Source organism: Phyllostomus discolor, chromosome 9 (genome assembly GCF_004126475.2).
Source record: "Phyllostomus discolor isolate MPI-MPIP mPhyDis1 chromosome 9, mPhyDis1.pri.v3, whole genome shotgun sequence".
In the NCBI taxonomy this organism is placed as follows: domain Eukaryota; kingdom Metazoa; phylum Chordata; class Mammalia; order Chiroptera; family Phyllostomidae; genus Phyllostomus; species Phyllostomus discolor.
The window spans coordinates 67,780,339-67,799,790 of record NC_040911.2 but is presented as its reverse complement, the minus strand read 5'-3'; positions in this window follow the sequence as shown (position 1 = coordinate 67,799,790).

Here is a 19,452-nt window from a genome sequence, read left to right as displayed (position 1 = left end):
TGCAGTGAAGGGCTACCTGCTCCTAGATTGCATTCCTGGGGGCCTTACTCCCTCATTAGGGTCATTTTTTTTTTTCCTTAAGACATTGCTAACTATACAGTGGAGACAGTCACAAATTCACTTGCATTACACTTAGATGTGCAAAGAAAATGCACTTGTTTATTCTTACACATCACCATCAATGGGGTACAGGGAAACACCGATAAGTCAGCAAAGTGTTATTGTCTCCAGTTGGTTCCCCTGAGACCAGGATTCAGGTGCATGTGGCCCAGTAAGGGAGAGAGGGAAGAGAGCAGGAGGAGGACAGGGAAAGAAGCTGAGCAAGGCCAGCGCCCACTGAAACCAGCTTCTGCCTGACCCTAAGGAGCTCTGAAGTAGGATAGTGCCAGAGAGGTGGTCCTACCTAAAGACTGGGGATCAGGTTTTTGTACTTCAGTGTCAGAGGTCACCAGCTGTCCTCAAGCAGGGCCTGGGCCTTCTAACTCCCAGGTGTACCTAGGTGTGGCTGCTTCCATTGCCAGTGGAATCCAGTACTCCCAGGAGAGCCATCCAGATGAGCACTTTTAGCAGCTAAAGTGTGTGCACTGACTAGTCCAGGGAGCCATCCAGGTGAACACTTTTAGCAGCTAAAGTGGGTGCACCGGCTAGTCCAGGGAATCTGGCCATGGCACCAATAACACCTACTATGCTCTTTATTCAGTTTCACACATGTCCCTTCAGTGTGAGTAGTCAGCTATCCAGGCCACTTTAAAGAGTCTCTGTTGGGAGCTATGTCTCTTCAGTGTCCACTCTGTCCCTCCCCCCTACCTAAGGTATTATGTGGCTGTATGTGTAGGGAGCAGTGCCTATGCATCTTTATGGCAGTGGGGGGATGGGGCTTTAAAAACTTGTGGTGTCTATAGGATGATGGCCTGATCCTTATGGCAGCGTGGCTGCTCTGGTCTGCAGGGATATCCAGGTCTTCTGGTCTTGTAAGGATATTTTGGCACCTACTGCTAGAGTCTATGGCTTGGTCCCTCATTCATGGAACTTCTTTATTCTGACTCCAGGCTTCTACCCAGTACTCAAAGCATCTTCTGCCCAGTGCACATGTTCATCTATCCAGCCATTGTACATCAAAAGTGGTCTGTTCGTATCATTTGGTAAGTGCAGGGAAGCATTTCCATGGCACAGCCAATGTTCCAGACCTTGCCTTCTGGTATCTAGCGTGTATGCCCACTTTGAGATATTTTGTCTCAGAGAGGGAAAGTCAAGCCCCTTGCCCCTGTTATCTATTTCCCAAACATCATCTTCTCCCTTGTGGATAATGGGGCAAGATTTTTCCTTTCTAGAATCTGTGGGCAGAAGAAGCAGATACTCCCTTCCTCTTTTTTCCTTTTGGGGTAACTCCTTCTGCTTCCCAAGATGATGTTGCTTTTACCTCCTCTCTGGAGCTATGATGGCAGAAAGAGGAGGAATTGAAAAGCTCTACTGATAAGGAGGTGTAAATCAAGAGGTTTAAAAATATATGTTATAGTACACTCAAGTTCACAGCAGAAAGGTGGAAGCAACTCAAATATCCATCAATGAATGAATGATGATAAAATGTGGTATATACATACAATGGAATATTATTCAGCCTTAAAAAGAAAATTCTGACACAGGATATAACATGGGTGAAACTTGAGGACATTATGCTGAGTGAAATAAATCATTCATAACACAACAAATACTGTATGATTCCACTTATATGAAGTATCTAAAGTAGTCAAATTCATAGAGACAGAAAGTAGAATGGTGGTTGTCAGGGGCTGGGGATTGTTCAATGGATATGAAAAAGTTCTGGAGATTGGTTGCATAACAATGTGAATATCTTTAACACTACTGCACTGCACACTTAAAACTGGTTAAGCCCTGGCTGGTGTGGCTCAGTGGATTGAGAACCAACTGGGAACCAAAGGGTCACTGGTTCGATTCCTAGTCAGGGCGCATGCCTGGGTTGTGGGCCAGGTCCCCAGTCAGGGCACATGGCTGGGGTACACAAGAGGCAACCAAATATTGATGTTTCTCTCCCTCTCTTTCTCCCTCCCTTCTCCTCTGTCTAAAAATAAATAAATTTTTTAAAAACTGGCTAAGATGGCAAATTTTATGTTATGTCGATTTTACCACAATGAAAAGTAAAAAGTGAAAATATATATTACAAATGTAAATGCCTTGCCCATGGAGGGTAAACTAATACACACATCCATATCTTAGATTGGAGGCTTTTTTAAAAAATCAGCCCCTGATTCTTTGCAGAGACTAGGGCCCTAAAAGAGAGGAAATATTTTCATGAAGGAAAGATACAATCAGGAACAGTTCTAGCCAGAACCACTATCTAGACAAAGGATATCCAAGAATAGGTAGGATTTTAGAGAATGGGGACAATTACATGCAAGGGAAGAAGACTGGGAGACTTAGAGTCATAGATGAAAAAGGTGGGGTATAGACAAGCTGGGGAGACAAGCGGCATCTTTGGGGGATTGTTGCAGTTGTCTTGACTACAGGCACAGTGATCTAAGCACAGGTCCATAAAACCTTAATCAAAATTACTGGAGGCAGTTTTGGAGAATTAAATTTTTCCTTTGAATTTTAGAAAGGCATATTATATTACAGAATACATACAGAATATATGTAATATATAGGATGTTCTATATGTTACAGAACATTCCCAGTGGAGTCTGGCTCAGCACCCTGTAAACAAACCCATTAATATTCCTGTGGCAAATGTATAAATATTCACACTAAGTGGGATAATAAAGACTATAAATAGCATCATGTTAGTTCAGGCCAGATTTTGCTGCCAAATGGTTTTTTTTTTTTTAATCTTCTGGTTTATATAAACTATTGAATTAAAAATGGCAGAATAAGGATTGTGGACCTGTCTGAATTTTGTACCATCTAAAGACTATAAATTAACGAAGACACAAAATGTTGGAAGGGATCAGAACAATGGGACCAGCACATCCAGCATTCTTATTTTATAAATATGAAACAAAAGTGACTTGCTCAAGGTCACACTACTGGCCATAGGCAGAGCTAAGATCAGGCTCAGTTCTTCTACCCCCAACCCAGCACACCCAGCAGCAGTCTAGCAGTGGCTTTCACACCAAGATTTCCCTTTGAATGAAGTCTAGAATCCATGGAGTCAACCCTCCCTCTTCTTTCTCATTCCCTCAAGAGGTAACCTCTTGCCTCTAGGAATGCCCTCCTTAACTCTAACTTCTGCCTGTTATATTTCACAATGAGCCATGTAAGTGTTCTCTGGAAGAAGTACCTACAGAAGACCTTGTTCTCCAGGTTCATAGATTTAACTCAAGGCCTTGTATATAGGTGATTCTCAGTAAAGGTGTGAGGAATCATTGACTTTGAGTACTAATTGCTTGTAGACTTTTCCATTTATTGATGGATGGACTATCATTTGGCCTTAAAGGGTCATGTAAGACAGCCACCAAAGATTATTTGCCATTGTAGACTTGGACCTAAGGGCAAGGAAGGCAAATATTACTCTTATTCTGGAATGATGAACATTAATGGTCATTGAAAAATGCTTTTTCCATCCCTGATGCCTAAGCCATGGGATGAATCCTGCCCTTGGTCTCTGGGCACAATCAAGATGCTTTTGTGTCTAGCATAGTATTTTGCACATAGTAGGTGCACTACAATGTTGAATGAGTAAGTGAATGAATATTGGGAATATTTTAGTTAGGACTCTTATTTTCAAATAGCACAATCCCAGCTTAAACGGGATTAAACAACAGTGAAAAATATTGCCTCACATAATTGAAAAGTCTGGGGGTAAATCCAGGTCTGCAAATGATTACTGGGGACTGTTTCTTTCCTTCTGTCACATTTGCTTTCCTACATGTTGCTTCCTTTTCAGGCAGTCTCTCAGGCACAGGTAATAGCAAAGATGGTCACCAGCAGTTCTGCACTCACATCCTACCAGCTCAATAAGCCTTCCAGAGTAAGATGGACTTTTTACAGTAATTCTAACAGAACTCTGAGATTTAGCCTGGGCTAGGTAGTGTGCCCATTTCTGAACCAATCGCTATGGCCAAAGTAATACTCTATTTTCACTGGCAAGGCCTGAATATAGTTGTCCCCTGGAGCTAGGGTGTTAGGAAGACAGAAAATGAGGTTTGGGGAAACTGGTCCCTACAGGGAAGTAGAGGTCATCACCTCTACTTCCCAGAAGTAGAGAGCATGGTAGACGATGGACAACTTTTATGGGGGTGGATGCCAAGGTGTCTGTTCATGGTGTGTGAAGAGTGCATTAAGCTCATGTTTTAGAAGATAACAGTGCTTAGAAGAAGCATAAATCGATCAAAGATGGCAGCTTTACTCCAGGCACCATGATTCTCGGCTTCTGTGAAGAGGAGGGAAACTCGCAGATCGGTGGAGGAACAGAGCAAGTGGCCTAGGTTACCGAAACATTTTTGAAAACAGGACATCAAAAATTATAGCGATCATTGAAAAACCAGATGGTAAGGAGACTGCTTCAGGACAAAAGGGACCCAGGGATCAGCACGGGGACCAGGGGGGTTGCAGTCCTCAGGCCCGGTGCTCCCGGGTCTGCCTCAGGGCACCTGGGAGAGCAGAGTCGCTGCTCTCTCCCCAGACTACGGAGCTTGAGCAATACCAGGGGACACCTTGTGGCTTGAAGGCACAGAGAGGGCAGTTGGAATGGGGGAAAATTGCCCAGGGGCTGTGAGCACCCACCCATATCCCTGGGAGAAGTGAGTGCCTCCAGCCCGCACGACCAGAGGTGGCCTGGAAGTGTGCCTGCACCCCCAGCCTGGTGGGAGTGTGGATCAGTGGAAAACTCAGACATCACAGCCCTGATTCAGGAAAGGGCTTGGGCGTTCTCAGGTTTCTGGAGCCTGTGGTGCTGAACTGTGGAAGTGCACACCCCCTCGGGAATCCTGACTCTCTCGCTGTGAACCCGGAAGGGACGAGGCGCTTAGTGCATTCCTAGAGCCCAAAACTCAAAAATTCGGTGGATGGGCGTGCCCTTTTACAATTCCCAGAGATGGCACAGTGAATCCAAAAAAGTCCCGGGTGCTTCCTGAGATCATAGGGCTCGCCACGGTGGAATTTGGGGGAAGGGCACATCTCCTTGCAATCCCGGGAGCTTGCATCCTGAAACCGAAAAGTCGCTGGAGTCCTGAGGGGGCCCTGGAGCCTGGGAGACCGCAGCAGTGAGCTCCGGAAAGCGTGCTTGGGAGCACTCAGGATCCTGTAGGGGAAAGTCAGATTGGACGTGGGGAGAGCGCCCTGCAGGCCCTGGGGATAGTGCCTGAGATACTTAACTGAGATTTGGCTGGGAAGAGTGATAAGCATTTCAAATGCCCCTCAGCCTGCTGAAGCCAGCAAGATCAGAAAAACTGGTCTGGCCAGTTTGAAACCAACAAGAGGTTTTTTTGTTTTGGTTTGGTTTGGTTTGGTTTTTTTGGCTGTTGTTGGTTGATTTTATCTTGTGTTTTAAGTGACTTTTTATTTTTCAATTCTTATTATATTTATATCTCTCAATCCCTTATGTTTCTCTTCCATTCATCCTAGTATTATTCCTTCCACTCCAAATTTATCTCTCCTGCACTCCATCTTCTGCTGCCCCCCTTTTTTTGATCTTGCAAGTTACTGCAAATTTGTATTATCTTTTTCTCACTTTTCCGACATTTTTTATTTTAACAGTATTTTGGTATTCTTTTTCTTTCTGTATAATCTTCTTTGCTTGGCTGGTTATATTGTCATTTGATAGGTTTCCCCTGGTATCTCAGTCACAGCGTGTTGCTAATTTACTATCCTTCATCTGTGTTCCATTAGTACCCCTCTCAAGGTTCTATACTCCTTATTCTTGTTATCTAGATCTCATTGATTCTGCCACAAGACTGTTGCTTTAATATTCCTTTAAATAAGACCTAGTTCATACAATTGTAAATACTACTCAACATCCCTACCTGATCTCAGCCCATTTTGCAATTTCCTGAACTATACTGTTGTGGGGGTTGTCTCTATTCTTTTACACACTACTCCTATTTACTAATCTTTATTCCAATCCTACCTTAGAATCTGACCTCCCACAGCCTCACAGCTTTCTGGATCCAACTAACAATCCTTTCGTTCCCAATAAGAGTCTTACCTTCTTTCCATCCTTTCTAAAATGTGGATAGTGGGGTGGAGGATCATGGTTAACACTATAAGGAGCCAAAGGATAACCCATCTCTTTTCTACTGGCTGCTAATGTAAATATCATAGTACACTTTCTTGCTGTCCTAAACCATTTTGCCTTACTCCTCCAATTGATCACAAAAAAGAGTAGGGGGAAGTTGTAAACACCAGGATACACGAAGGAGACTGCACCACTGAATCTCACAGGTATTCTACCACAGAAGTTCACACCATAATCACAGGGAACCAGAACAGATCAATTTAAGAAATAGAGGCTAACAAGAAGAATCCCACAAACAATGAGAAAACAAAGAAACAATCCCCAATTGAAGGGAAAGGAGGAAGCCTCAGAAAAAATGCTAAATGAAATAGAGGCAACTCAACTATCAGATAGTGAGTTCAAAACAATGATTATCAGGAAGTTCAATGAACTCACAATGAGCTATCAGAAACTAGAGGGAAGCTACAACAATCCCACTGTAAACTATATAAACATGAAAAAGGAAATAGAAACTCTCAACAAGGGCCAAGAGGAAATGAAGAATGCCATTTCTGAACTGAGGAACAGAGTAGAAGGAATGAAAATCAGGATTGATGAAGCAGAAGATTGAATTAGTGAGCTAGAGGACAAAGTAGAAAAGAACACCCAGAAAGAGCAAGAAAAGGAAAAGAGGCTCAGAAAGAATGAAGAGGGATTAAGAGAAATGCAAGACAATATGAAACGTAATAATATCCGTATAATAGGGATACCAGAAGGACAAGAAGAAGAGCAAGGGATAGAAAACCTGTTTGAAAAAGTAATGAAGGAAAACTTCCCTAATTTGATGGGAGAAAAAGTCACACAAATGCAGGAAACACAGAGAGTCCCAATCAAGAGGAACCCAAAGAGGCCCACCTCAAGACACATCATAATTAAAATGGCAAAATTTTAAGACAAACAGAGAATCTTAAAGGCAGCAAGGGAGAAACAGGAAGTAGCATACAAGGGAGCCCCAATAAGGCTAACAGCTGACTTCTCAATGGAAACACTTCAAGCCAGAAGATAATGGCAAGAAATACTCCAGGTAATGAGAACCAGAGGTCTGCTACCAAGGCTACTTTACCCAGCAACACTCTCAATCAAGACAGAAGGCCAAATAAGAAGCTTCCCAGACAAAAGAAGTCTAAAAGAATACACCTCCACTAAACCAGCTCTGCAAGAGATTCTAAAGGGACTGCTTTAAGGAAGGGAGGGAAAAGAGAGAAAGAGAGGGGAACACATGTACATAAAAGGCAATGAATAAGTACCTATCAATAATAACCTTAAATATAAATGGATTAAATGCTCCAGTCAAAAGACATAGAATAGCTGAATGGATAAGAAAAAATGGCCAACATATATGCTGCCTACAAGAGACCCACCTCAGGATAAAAGAACTGCACAGGCTGAAAGTGAAGGGCTGGAAACAAATCTTCCAAGCAAATGGACAGGAAAAAGAAGCCAGGGTAGCAATACTCATATCAGACAAAATAGACTTCCAAAAAAGGTCCATAAAGAGAGAACCAGAAGGTCACTTCATAATACTCGAGGGAAGAATCCACCAAGAAGACATAAATATTGTAAATATATATGCACCCAACATAGGAGCACCCAAATACATAAAGAAAATCTTAGAGGACTTCAAGAAAGATATGGACAGCAACACAATTATAGTGGGGGATTTTAACACCCCACTATCAAAAATGGGCAGATCTTCCAAACAAAATATCAACAAAGATACTGTGGCATTGAACAATACCCTTGATGAAATGGACTTTACTGATATATAAGAGCCCTCCATCCAAAAGAAGCTAAATATACATTCTTTTCAAATGTACACGGAACATGTTCAAGATTGACCAGATGATAGGACACAAAACAAGCCTCAAGAATTTCAAGAAAATTGAAATCATACCAAGCATTTTCTCAGACCACAAGGGACTGAAGCTAGAAACCAACCCCAAGAAAAAAAACCCAAAACACTCAAAATCATGGAGATTAAATGGCATGCTATTAAACAATGAATGGGTCAAGAATGATATTAGTGAAGAAATCAAAAGGTTTCTGGAAACAAATGAAAACAAACTCACGACAACCCAAAACTTATGGGACACAGCCAAGGCAGTCCTGAGAGGGAAGTTCATAGCAATACAGGCCCACCTAAAAAGGTTAGAAACATTCCAAACAAACAACCTAACCCTACATCTACAAGAACTCGAGGAACAACAACAAAGACAGCCCAGAGCAAGCAGAAGGAAGGAAATAAGCAAGATCAGAGCAGAATTAAATGACATAGAGACTAAAAGCACAATTCTAAGGATCAGTGAATCCAAGAGCTGGTTCTTTGAAAAGATAAACAAAATCGACAAGCCTTTAAGTAGACTCGTCAAGAAAAAAAGAGAGAAGACCCAAATAAACACAATCAGAAATGAAAGAGGAGAGATTACAACAGATACCACAGAAATACAAAGGATTGTAAGAAATTACTACCAAGAACTGTATGCCAAGAAATTTGAAAACCTAGGCTAAATGGACAAATTTCTAGAAAAATATAATCTTCCAAAACTCAATGAAAAAGAAGCAGAAAGCCTGAACAGACCAATAACAACAAAAGAAATTGAAGCAGTAATCAAAAAACTCCCAACACACAAAAGCCCTGGACCAGATGGTTTCACAGGAGAATTCTACAAAGCATTTAAGGAAGAGCTAACCCCTATCCTTCCTAGACTATTCCAAAACATCCAAAAAGATGGAAGACTCCCGAACTCTTTTTATGAGGCCAACATCATCCTAATTCCAAAACCAGATAAAGACACAACAAAGAAAGAAAACTTCAGGCCAATATCACTGATGAACATTGACCCTAAAATCCTCAACAAAATACTGGCAAACCGCATCCAACAATACATGAAAAAGATCATACACCATGACCAAGTGGGATTCATTCCAGGGACTCAAGGATGGTACAATATTCACAAATCAGTAAATGTAATACATTACATAAACAAAAGCAAAGACAAAAACCACATGATCATATCAATAGATGCAGAAAAAGCATTTGATAAGGTACAGCACCCATTCATGATAAAAACACTCAGCAAAGTGGGAATAGAGGGAGCATTCCTCAACATAATAAAGACCATATATGAGAGACCTACAGCCAACATCATACTCAATGGGCAAAAATTAAAATCTTTTCCACTAAGATCAGAAACAAGACAAGACTGTCCACTTTCACCACTTCTATTCAATATAGTACTGGAAGTCTTAGCCACAGCGATCAGACAAGAAAAAGAAATAAAAGGCATCCAAATTGGAAAGGAGGAAACAAAACTGTCAATGTTTGCAGATGACATAATAGTGTACATAGAAAATCCTATAGACTCCACCAAAAAACTGCTTGACCTAATAAATGAGTTTGGCAAAACAGTGGGATACAAAGCCAATATCCAGAAATCAAAGGCATTTTTGTATACCAACAATGAAACATCAGAAACAGAAATCAAGGAAAAAATCCCATTTGAAATAGCAAAAAGAAAAATAAAATATCTAGGAATAAACCTAACCAAAGAGGTAAAAGACCTGTATTTAGAAAACTACATAACACTCAGGAAAGAAATCAAGGCAGACACAAACAAGTGGAAACATACAGCGTGTTCATGGATTGGAAGAATTAATATCATCAAAATGTCCATACTACCCAAAGCAATTTACACATTCAATGCAATTCCTATTAAAGTACCAATGGTGTATTTCACAGACATAGAACAAACACTTCAAAAATTTATATGGAATCATAAATGACACTGAATAGCTGCTGCAATTTTAAGAAAGAAGAGTAAAGTAGGAGGGATCACAATACCTGACACTAAACTATACTACAAGGCCACTGTAATCAAAATAGCCTGGTACTGGCATAAAAACTGGCACATGGACCAATGGAACAGAACAGAGAGCCCAGAAATAAACCCAAGTCTCTATGGTCAATTAATATTTGACAAAGGAGGCAGCAACATAAAATGGAGTAAAAATAGCCTCTTCAACAAATGGTGTTGGGAGAACTGGTCAGCCACGTGCAAAAAAATGAAACTTGAGCACCAGCTTACACCATATACAAAAATAAATTCAAGGTGGATAAAAGACTTAAATATAAAATGTGACACCATTAAAGTCCTAGAGGAGAATGTAGGTAGGAAAATCTCAGATATTTCACACAGAAACTTTTTTACTGACTTGTCCCCTAGAGCAAGGGACATAAAGGAAAGAATAAACAAATGGGACCTCATCAAAATTAAAAGCTTCTGCACAGCTAAAGAAAACAGTATCAAAATTAAAAGAGAACCAACTGTATGGGAAAACATATTTGCCAATGATACCTCAGACAAGGGTTTAGTCTCCAAAATATATAAAGAACTTATACGACTACACTCTAAGAAGACAAGGAATCCAATTAAAAAATGAGCAAAGGACTTGAACAGGCACTTCTCCAAGGAGGACATACAGAAAATCCAAAGACACATGAAACGATGGTCAATATCGCGAGCTATCAGAGAGATGCAAATTAAAACCACAATGAGATACCACTTCACACCAGTCAGAATGGCCATCATAAACAAAGCAATAAACAACAAGTGTTGGAGAGGTTGTGGAGAAAAGGGGTCCCTAGTGCACTGTTGGTGGGACTGCAGACTGGTACAACCACTATGGGAAGCAGTATAGAACTTCCTCGGAAAACCAAAAATGGATCTTCCTTTTGACCCAGCAATTCCACTGCTGGGACTTTATCCTAAGAATACTAAAACACCAATCCAAAAGAACCTATGCATCCCAATGTTCATAGCAGCACAATTTACAATAGCTAAATGCTGGAAGCAACCTAGATGCCCATCAGTAAATGAATGAATCAAAAAAACTATGGTACATTTACACAATGGAATTCTATGCAGCAGAAAGAAAGGAGCTCCTACCCTTTGCAACAGCATGGATGGAGCTGGAAAGCATTATGCTAAGCAAAACAAGCCAGGCAATGAAAGACAAATACCATATGATCTCACCTTTAACAGGGACCCAAACAACAAAACAAAGAAACAAGCAAAATATAACCAAAGACACTGAAATAGAGGACAGGCTGACAGTGACCACAGGGGAGAGAAGAGGGAATTTCCGGGGAGAGTGGGAAGGATTTACAGGAACAAATTTAAAGGACACATGGACAAAAACTAGGGGGAGGGCGGTAATGGGAGGGAAGTGGGGAGGGTTGGGTGGGTGGGCTGGTTTGGGAGTAAAAGGGAGAAAATTGTACTTGAACAATGATTAAAATAAAATTTAAAAAAAAGCAGAAATCAACTTGAGCATATAACCATAGATAATTGTTCAATAATAGGCTTGAGAAATAATGATTAAATATAACCCCAGTGAATCAGCTTACCTGTTGGGTGTTGACTCTATTCTAGATAGTTTACTACACATTTGCTATTCAGTTAATCATTTGATCTGCACAGCCATCCTGTCAGTGGGTGACATGATCCTCACCTAACAGGTGAGGAAATTGAGTCTTTGGTTCAGGAATCCCCTCTAGGTCTCACAGTCAGTAATTGAAGGGAAAGATATTTCCACCTACTTATTGCTGACTCCAGTGCTTGGGCATTTCTTCTCTCTGCATTGCTGGAGGCTTCCTTCTCTCAGATCTGTTTTTCTCTATGTTGCTTCCTCCTCAGGCAGGCTACCCATTGGTGGTGGGAAAGACGGCTGTCAGCAGGCTTAGATCCCAGCAGATGATCAATCCTTATAGGAAAGTCATTCATTGGTATGCCAGGATGTAGCCTGAGAAGGTGGAGTGGTGACATGCCAGTCCCAAGACACTGTGGTGAGCATGGTGTGCCCTGAAAGTAATTCTCTAGCTGAGTATACATACTAGAGCCCTATGTCTTGAGGCCATGAGCTTCCAACCTTACAGGGTCTCCTCAGTCACTTACATAGCTTAAAGGAAAAAAGAGTTCCTCAGAGTCAGACCTCAATATCATAGAATTATTATCACCCTTCTTTTTATCTATGAATGACTGGAAAGGGACCAGACCTAATCATTTGAGGGGAGAAGATGCAGCTTTGAGGAGTGGCAAAGAGGTACTAAGAGTCAGGAGTAGTGTTTGACAGACAGTATTCCACTGGATCCTGATGGGTGAAGAGTGTGTAGTCTCCTCATTCCCTCCTGGTCCAAGCCCATCATCCCGCCATCCTCTGACTGGAGGCCTAGGGCTTCTGGCTTCTGTAGAGACAATCCTGAGGTCATTCTCACCCTCATTCTCTTGCCTTTATTTGGTGCTATAAATATGCAGTTTTTTGAGGACATAGAATTGGATCCTGAATTTTTCCCATAAATCTGCTTAGTTTAGGAACTTTTAATATTCTCCTTATGTTTGAAGCTTTGAGCAAATAATAAAGCAGTGTTTAATAAAGAGGTGAGTACTCTGAGCACATGAAGTTAAGTTTTAAAGACAGAATGAGAAAATGGAGGCATTGAACAGAAGAAGCAAATATGAGCACTAAGAAGGGAGGTAGGTTTTAATCCATGCTAATTTCTCTGCATGGTCTTCATATGTAGCTCAAATCTTCCTAGCAGGCTGAGTAAAAGAAGAAATATATTTACAAATTCTTTCTGTTATAAAGGTAGAAATATTTTTAAAGATATACTTTTTTCATTAAATTTGAAAAGATTTATCATGTGGGACATTTTGTAGGGCAAAATATGGGCAGCAGTATTCTCAATAATGTTAACACATATGCAGGTTCCCCTCCATCTACTCCTTGCTACCCACCCTCAGTAAAGGTTGAGAGCAAAACATAAAGTTAGACTATTAACACCTCAGTTCCCTGAGGCAATCCCACATAAGTCAAAAATGTAAAGCAAACATGAAAATATAACCCTCTATTTTCTCAACAAGAAGACCCCCCCTACAAATGTTTGGCCATTTGAATATATAAACTTTTAGGATGGGTTTCTGGGTTTTTTAAATATATGTTATTGATTATGCTATTACAGTTGTCCCATTTCCCCCCCTTCACTACCCTCTGCCCTGCATACCCTCTCCCACCCACCTTCCCCACCTTTAGTTCTTGTCCATGGGTTGTACATGTAAGCTCTTTGGATTCTCCATTTTCTATACTATTCTTAACTTCCCTGTGTCTATTGTCTACCTACCATCTATGCTATTTATTTTCTGTACCTTTTCCCCCTTTCTCCCCCTCCCACTCCCCTGTTGATAATCCTCCATGTGATCTCCATTTCTGTGGTTCTGTTCCTGTTCTAGTTGTTTGTTTAGTTTGCTTTTGTTTTTGTTTTAAGTGTGGTTGTTAATTATTATGAGTTTGCTGTCATTTTACTGTATTTGTTTTTTATCTTCTTTTTCTTAGATAAGTCCCTTTAACATTTCATATAATAAGGGTTTGGTGATAATGAAGTCCTTGAAGATAACTTGACCTTATCTGAGAAGCACTTTATCTGCCCCTCCATTTTAAATGAAAGCTTTGCTGGATAGAACAATCTTGATGTAAGTCCTTGCCTTTCATGACTTTAAATACTTCTTTCCAGCCCCTTCTTGCCTGTAAGGTCTCTTTTGAGAAATCAGCTGATAGCCTTATGGGAACTCTTTTGTAGGTAGCTGTCTCCTTTTCTCTTGCCGCTTCTAGGATTCTCTCCTTCATTTTTACCTTGGCTAATGTAATTATGATGTGCCTTGGTGTGTTCCTTCTTGGGTCCAACTTCTTTGGGACTCTCTTAGTTTCCTAGACTTCCTGGAAGTCTATTTCCTTTGCCAGATTGGGGAAGTTCTCCTTTATTTAATTTGTTCAAATAACTTTTCTATTTGTTGCTGTTCCTCCTCTCCTTCTGGTACCCCTATAATTTGGATGTTGGAATGTTTAAAGATGTCTTGGAGGTTCCTAAACCTCTCCTCATTTTTTTGAATTCTTGTTTCTTAATTCTTTTCTGATTGGATGTTTCTTGCTTCCTTGTGGTCCACTCCATTGATTTGAGTCCCAGTTTCCTTCCCATCACTGTTGGTTCCCGTACATCTTCCTTTATTTCATTTAGCAATGCCTTCATTTTTCCATCTAATTTATGACCAAATTCAATCAAATTCAACCAAATTCAACCAGGATAGTGAGCATCCTGATTACCAGTGGTTTGAACTCTGCATCTGATAGGTTGGCTACCTGTTCATTGCTTAGTTGTATTTTTCTGAAGCTTTGATCTGTTCTTTCATTTGGGCCATTTTTTTTTGTCTTGATACATGTGTAGTGAGGGGCAGGAGCCTTAGGTATTCACCCGGGAGGGGTAACCCACGTCAATGCTCTGTGACACTGTATGTGGGGAAGGGGTCCAAGAGGGAACAATGGCACTTGCTCCCCTCTCTGCTGCCTTTCAGTCACTTTCGCTGCTTCCCACAAGCAAATTGGGCTCTTCTGGTACTGATTCTGGGGCGGGTTGGCTTGTGTATGTCCTAGGACCCTATGGGTCTCTCCAACAAATTCTCCTGTGAGGCTGGGAGTTTCTCCCACTGCTGCCTCAACCCCAACAGGTGTTTTCAATCAGTGGTTTGAGGCTTTATTTCCCCAAGCTGGAGCTCTGTGTTGCACTGTCTGTCTCAGTCCCTATTTATTCCTCCTGGTTTATCTAAGCACAAATGTAGGACCGCCTGCACCACCAGCCATGCTGTCATATTCTCGCTGGCCAGCTGCAGCCTTGCGCGCCTGGCTCCACAATCCAGTGCTGGGCCTGCCAAGCACCACCCTTGCCTGCCCTGGTCCTCCCTCCACCACCTTGCTGCAAGCCCTCTCTGCACACCCATCTCTGCCCTTCCTACCGGTTTGGATGAGTGTGTCTTTTTTAATTCCTTGGTTGTTGGACTTCCATACAGTTTGGTTTTCTGTCACTTCTGGTTGTTTTTTGTTTTTAAATTGTTGTTGTCCTTCTTTTGGTTGTGTGAGGAGGCACAGTGTGTCTCCTATGCCTCCATCTTGGTGGGAAGTCCTCTGAATATATAAACTTTTAGGGTTTTAAATAGTCAATTTATACCATTTGATTTCATAATTTAATTATGCATATTTAAAACCACATATATAAAATAATATATTTTAGAAATATTATATTTTCCCCATTTATATTTTAAGAAAACAATAATATTCTCATTATATTAATGTATCACCCACAACAGCATTTTCATCATTGTAGTCAATTTTTGAGTCATCTTGTAAGGTTTTCAGAGAATAATGACTTCAATTTCAGCTAATGGTTGCTGTGGAGAGATGTCATTTTCTGAATTTGTGTATAATATTCCCACTAGAAATTGTATACCAAGTCCCAAATACCCATTTATGTGGCATTAGAGCAGTCCCTTCACTTCCACTCCACTTACCTAATAGGGCATATTTGTGGTGCCTCCACATAAAAACCTACTGTATAGATTTTTAAAATGATCTTTCAACGAAATCAAACATTTGCAACTAAGAGGTCATTCCTTTGGGAGCCATGGTTAAATTCCATTGACTCTTTTATTCCTTATTTAAACAGGTGACTTTCTAAGCATCTAACTAAAACCAGACTTGATTGAGGTCATTTCCTGCCAGTGCGTCCTTCTCCAACAGTACTTTGTGGTTCAAAACAAAGTAATTGAGAAAACACCGTGTAACACAAGAATCTGTTATGGGACTATTTAAGGTATTTGCAGTAGTTTTGTCACATGGTGGCCAAATGTTTCACCTGCCCATATCACAGCCCACCCAGGAAATTCTGAGTGGGCTTTGCTAGGTCACCTAAATTCTTGGGCATCTATTTTCTTATGGGTTAAATGAGGGGCTTAGGCTAGATCAAAGAGGGTTTTGGCAGAGCACAAGGGGAACTGTGGGAATGGCTCCATGTTTTGGGGGGTGAGGGGCCCCCCCGGGTGCCCTCACCTCATTCCCAAGTCAACAGGGTAATTCTGCTTTGATCTATCTTATATAAAGGAACTCCAGGTAAAATTTCCTTTGAAGTAAAGATCCATTTTCTTTAAATTAAAAAGAAAAGGGGTGGATAGGCTGGTATTGAGGCCTGCTGGCTCTGAAGTTGCCTGACTTCAAAGCTATCAGGGGTCACAGTTAAACCATCCTACCAATGGTTAATGAGGATAAGTTATCCCTGGTGGTTGAGGGTGAGGGGTAGATACTGCCTGTGATTTGGTAGGCATATGCCCACCATAAAATCCCACTTCCTAACTGGAGTCCCATCATCCTAGAAAACCTGCTCATAAGTTTATGAGAAAGAAGCAAATGACAAGGAAGAAGTGATTCTCAAACTAAGTCAGAACCACATGCTATGCTAATTAAATTAAGCCATAGAGGAGGGACCCAAGCATCAGTGATTTCTAAATCTCCTAGTGTGAGTCTACTGTGCTGTCAAATTTAAGAATAGGTAACATTGATACAGCCACTATGGAAAACAGTGTGGAGGTTCCTCAAAAGATTAAACATAGAATTAATTACCTTATGATCCAACAATCCCCCTTCTGAGTATATATTCCAAAGAATTGAAAGCAAGACCTTGAGCAGATATTTGTACACCTGTGCTCATAGCCTTATTCACAATAGCCAAGAGATGGAAATAACCCAAGTGTCCATTCACTGATGAATGGATAAACAAGATGTGGCATATACATACAAGGTGAGCTTCCTTAGAAAGAAAGAAAATTCTAACACGTGATACACCATGCTTGACCCTTGAGGACATTATGCTGAGTGAAATAAGTCAGTCACAAAAGGACAAATATGAGGTATCTCATCAAATTTATAGAGACAGAAGGTAGAGTGGTGGTTGCCATGAGCTGGAAGAAAGTGAGGATGGAAAGTTGTTGTTTAATGGGGACGGAGGTTTGGTTTTGCAAGATGAAAAGAGTTCTGGAGATTGGTTGCACAACAATGTAAATATGCTTAACACTTCTGAATTGTATGCTTAAAAATGGTTAAGATGATAAATTTTACACTATGTGTACAGTAGACTGCTCTTATCTGCAGTTTTACTTTCCTATTTGTTACCTGTAGACAACCATGGTCCAAAAATATTAAATGGAAAATTCCAGAAGGAAACAACTGATAACTTCTGAGTAACATGAAATCTCATGATATCCTGCTCCATCCCACATGGGACAAGAACTATCTGTTTGTCCATTGTCTCCACACTGTACAAAGTCTGTCTGAAAAAATGTCCAGCCATTGTTAATATAACCAGAAGGGTTTGCATGACATCAATGTAACCTGGTAGCCAAGGAGAGTGGACTGGAATGTGTATGCGTGAACAATGACAACTTCACTGCACTAGTCAGTAGGGGTGGTAGACAGCATTGAGTCAGCACATGTACTGTGTGGCCATCACATTTAAAATGACTGAGCAAGTATGAATCTGCATCAGATGTTGCATTAAGCTTGAACATTCCTCCATGAAAACTATTCAGATGATTCAGAAGGCCACAGCTTTGGGCAGCTGGTGATTAGCAACTTCATTATAACAAGGTGCTCACTCACGCATCACATCTCATGCAGAGTTTTTGGTGAAACATCAAGTCACCCAGGTAACTTAGCCCCACTACAGCCCATATTTGGTGCCCTGCAACTCTGGCTTTTCCCAAAACTAAAATCACCTTTGAAAGGGAAGAGATTTCAGATTGTCCATGAAATTCAGAAAAATATGAGAGAGCAGCTGATGGCGACTGGAAGTGTGTGAGGTCCCAAGGTGCCTGCTTTGAAGGGTACTGAGATGTTATTGTCCTATATACAATGTATTTTGTATTTTGTATCTTCTTCGATAAATGCCTCTATTTTTCATAGTGCATGGCTTGATAGTTTCTGGACAGACCTCGTATGATGCTTCTGCCTGTTAGTCATTTAGTAATCCTCTTGGTTATCAGATTAACTGTTGTTAGGTACTGTAGTACTTGTGTTCAAATAAACCTTATTTTACTTAATAATGGCCCCAAAATGCAAGTGATGCTGGCAACTCAGATATGCCAAAAAGAAGCAGTAAAGTGCTTCCTTCAAGTAAAAAGGTATGTGTATGTGAAAAAAACATATCATATCAGTGATTTTCAACCTTTTTAATCTCATGGAACACGTAAACTAATTACTAAAATTCTGTGGCACACCAAAAACTATATTTTTTGCTGATCTGGCCAAAAATAGGCATAATTTTGATTCATTCACACCTGACAGCTATTGTGGTATGGGCTGTTATAAATTTTTTCTTTTTATTAAATTTATTAGGGTGACATTGGTCAATGAGATCATATAGGTTTCAAATGTACATTTCCATGACACATGATCTGTATGTTGTCATTTTTTAAATTGTAAAACCTAAGAGAAAAGAGGTCAGTGCTCCTGACTACATAGTCAAGTATTGCATGTTTTAAATTTTTTTTGCAGCACCCAGTTGAAAATCACTATAATATATTGTAGGGTTTGGTACTATCTGCAGTTTTGGGCATCCACTGGGGTCTTGGAATGCATTCCCCACAAATAAGGGGAGACTGCTTATTTTAAATATAAAATAACATAAAAAGAATAAGTGGCATAAGCCTTGCGTGGGTGCTTGCTTGGTTGGAGCATTGGGGCACATACCTAGGTTATATCCTTCCCACTCAGGGTATGTACAGGCAGCAACTGATCGATGTTTCTCTCTCACACTGATGTTTCTCTCTCTCTCTCTCCCCCTTCCTCTCTCTCTAAAACCAATAAAAATATCCTCAGGTGAGGTTTTTAAAAAAATAGCATCATATAACATCTTGCTAGTCAAAGTATGATCTGTAGGCTGGCAGCATTGGCATCTTCTTGGGAGCTTGTTGGAAATGCAGCATCTCAGACCCCACCCCAGACCTGCTGTATGAAAACCTGCATTTTTCAACAGAACCCCTAGGTGGTCTGTGCACACATTAAACTTTGAGAATAATAGAGCACGGTTAAAAGATAGTGGATATGGTCATTAGGTCATTTGTCTACCCAGCAACAACCTCCTCTCCTGATTTTTAGAGAATCTTACATTCTTTCTAAGTAACAGGAAACTGACTTCATTCATACCCTATGCAGTCCCACTCCCTCGGCCAATAACTGGTTTATGTGTGAGTGTGTTGCCTGGTTCTAGCCTATAAAACTAAGGGAAGTTCTGCTGAAGATGTTCTGGGGACACTAAGAAGAAATGGCCTCTCCTTACTTTGAAAGTCTCC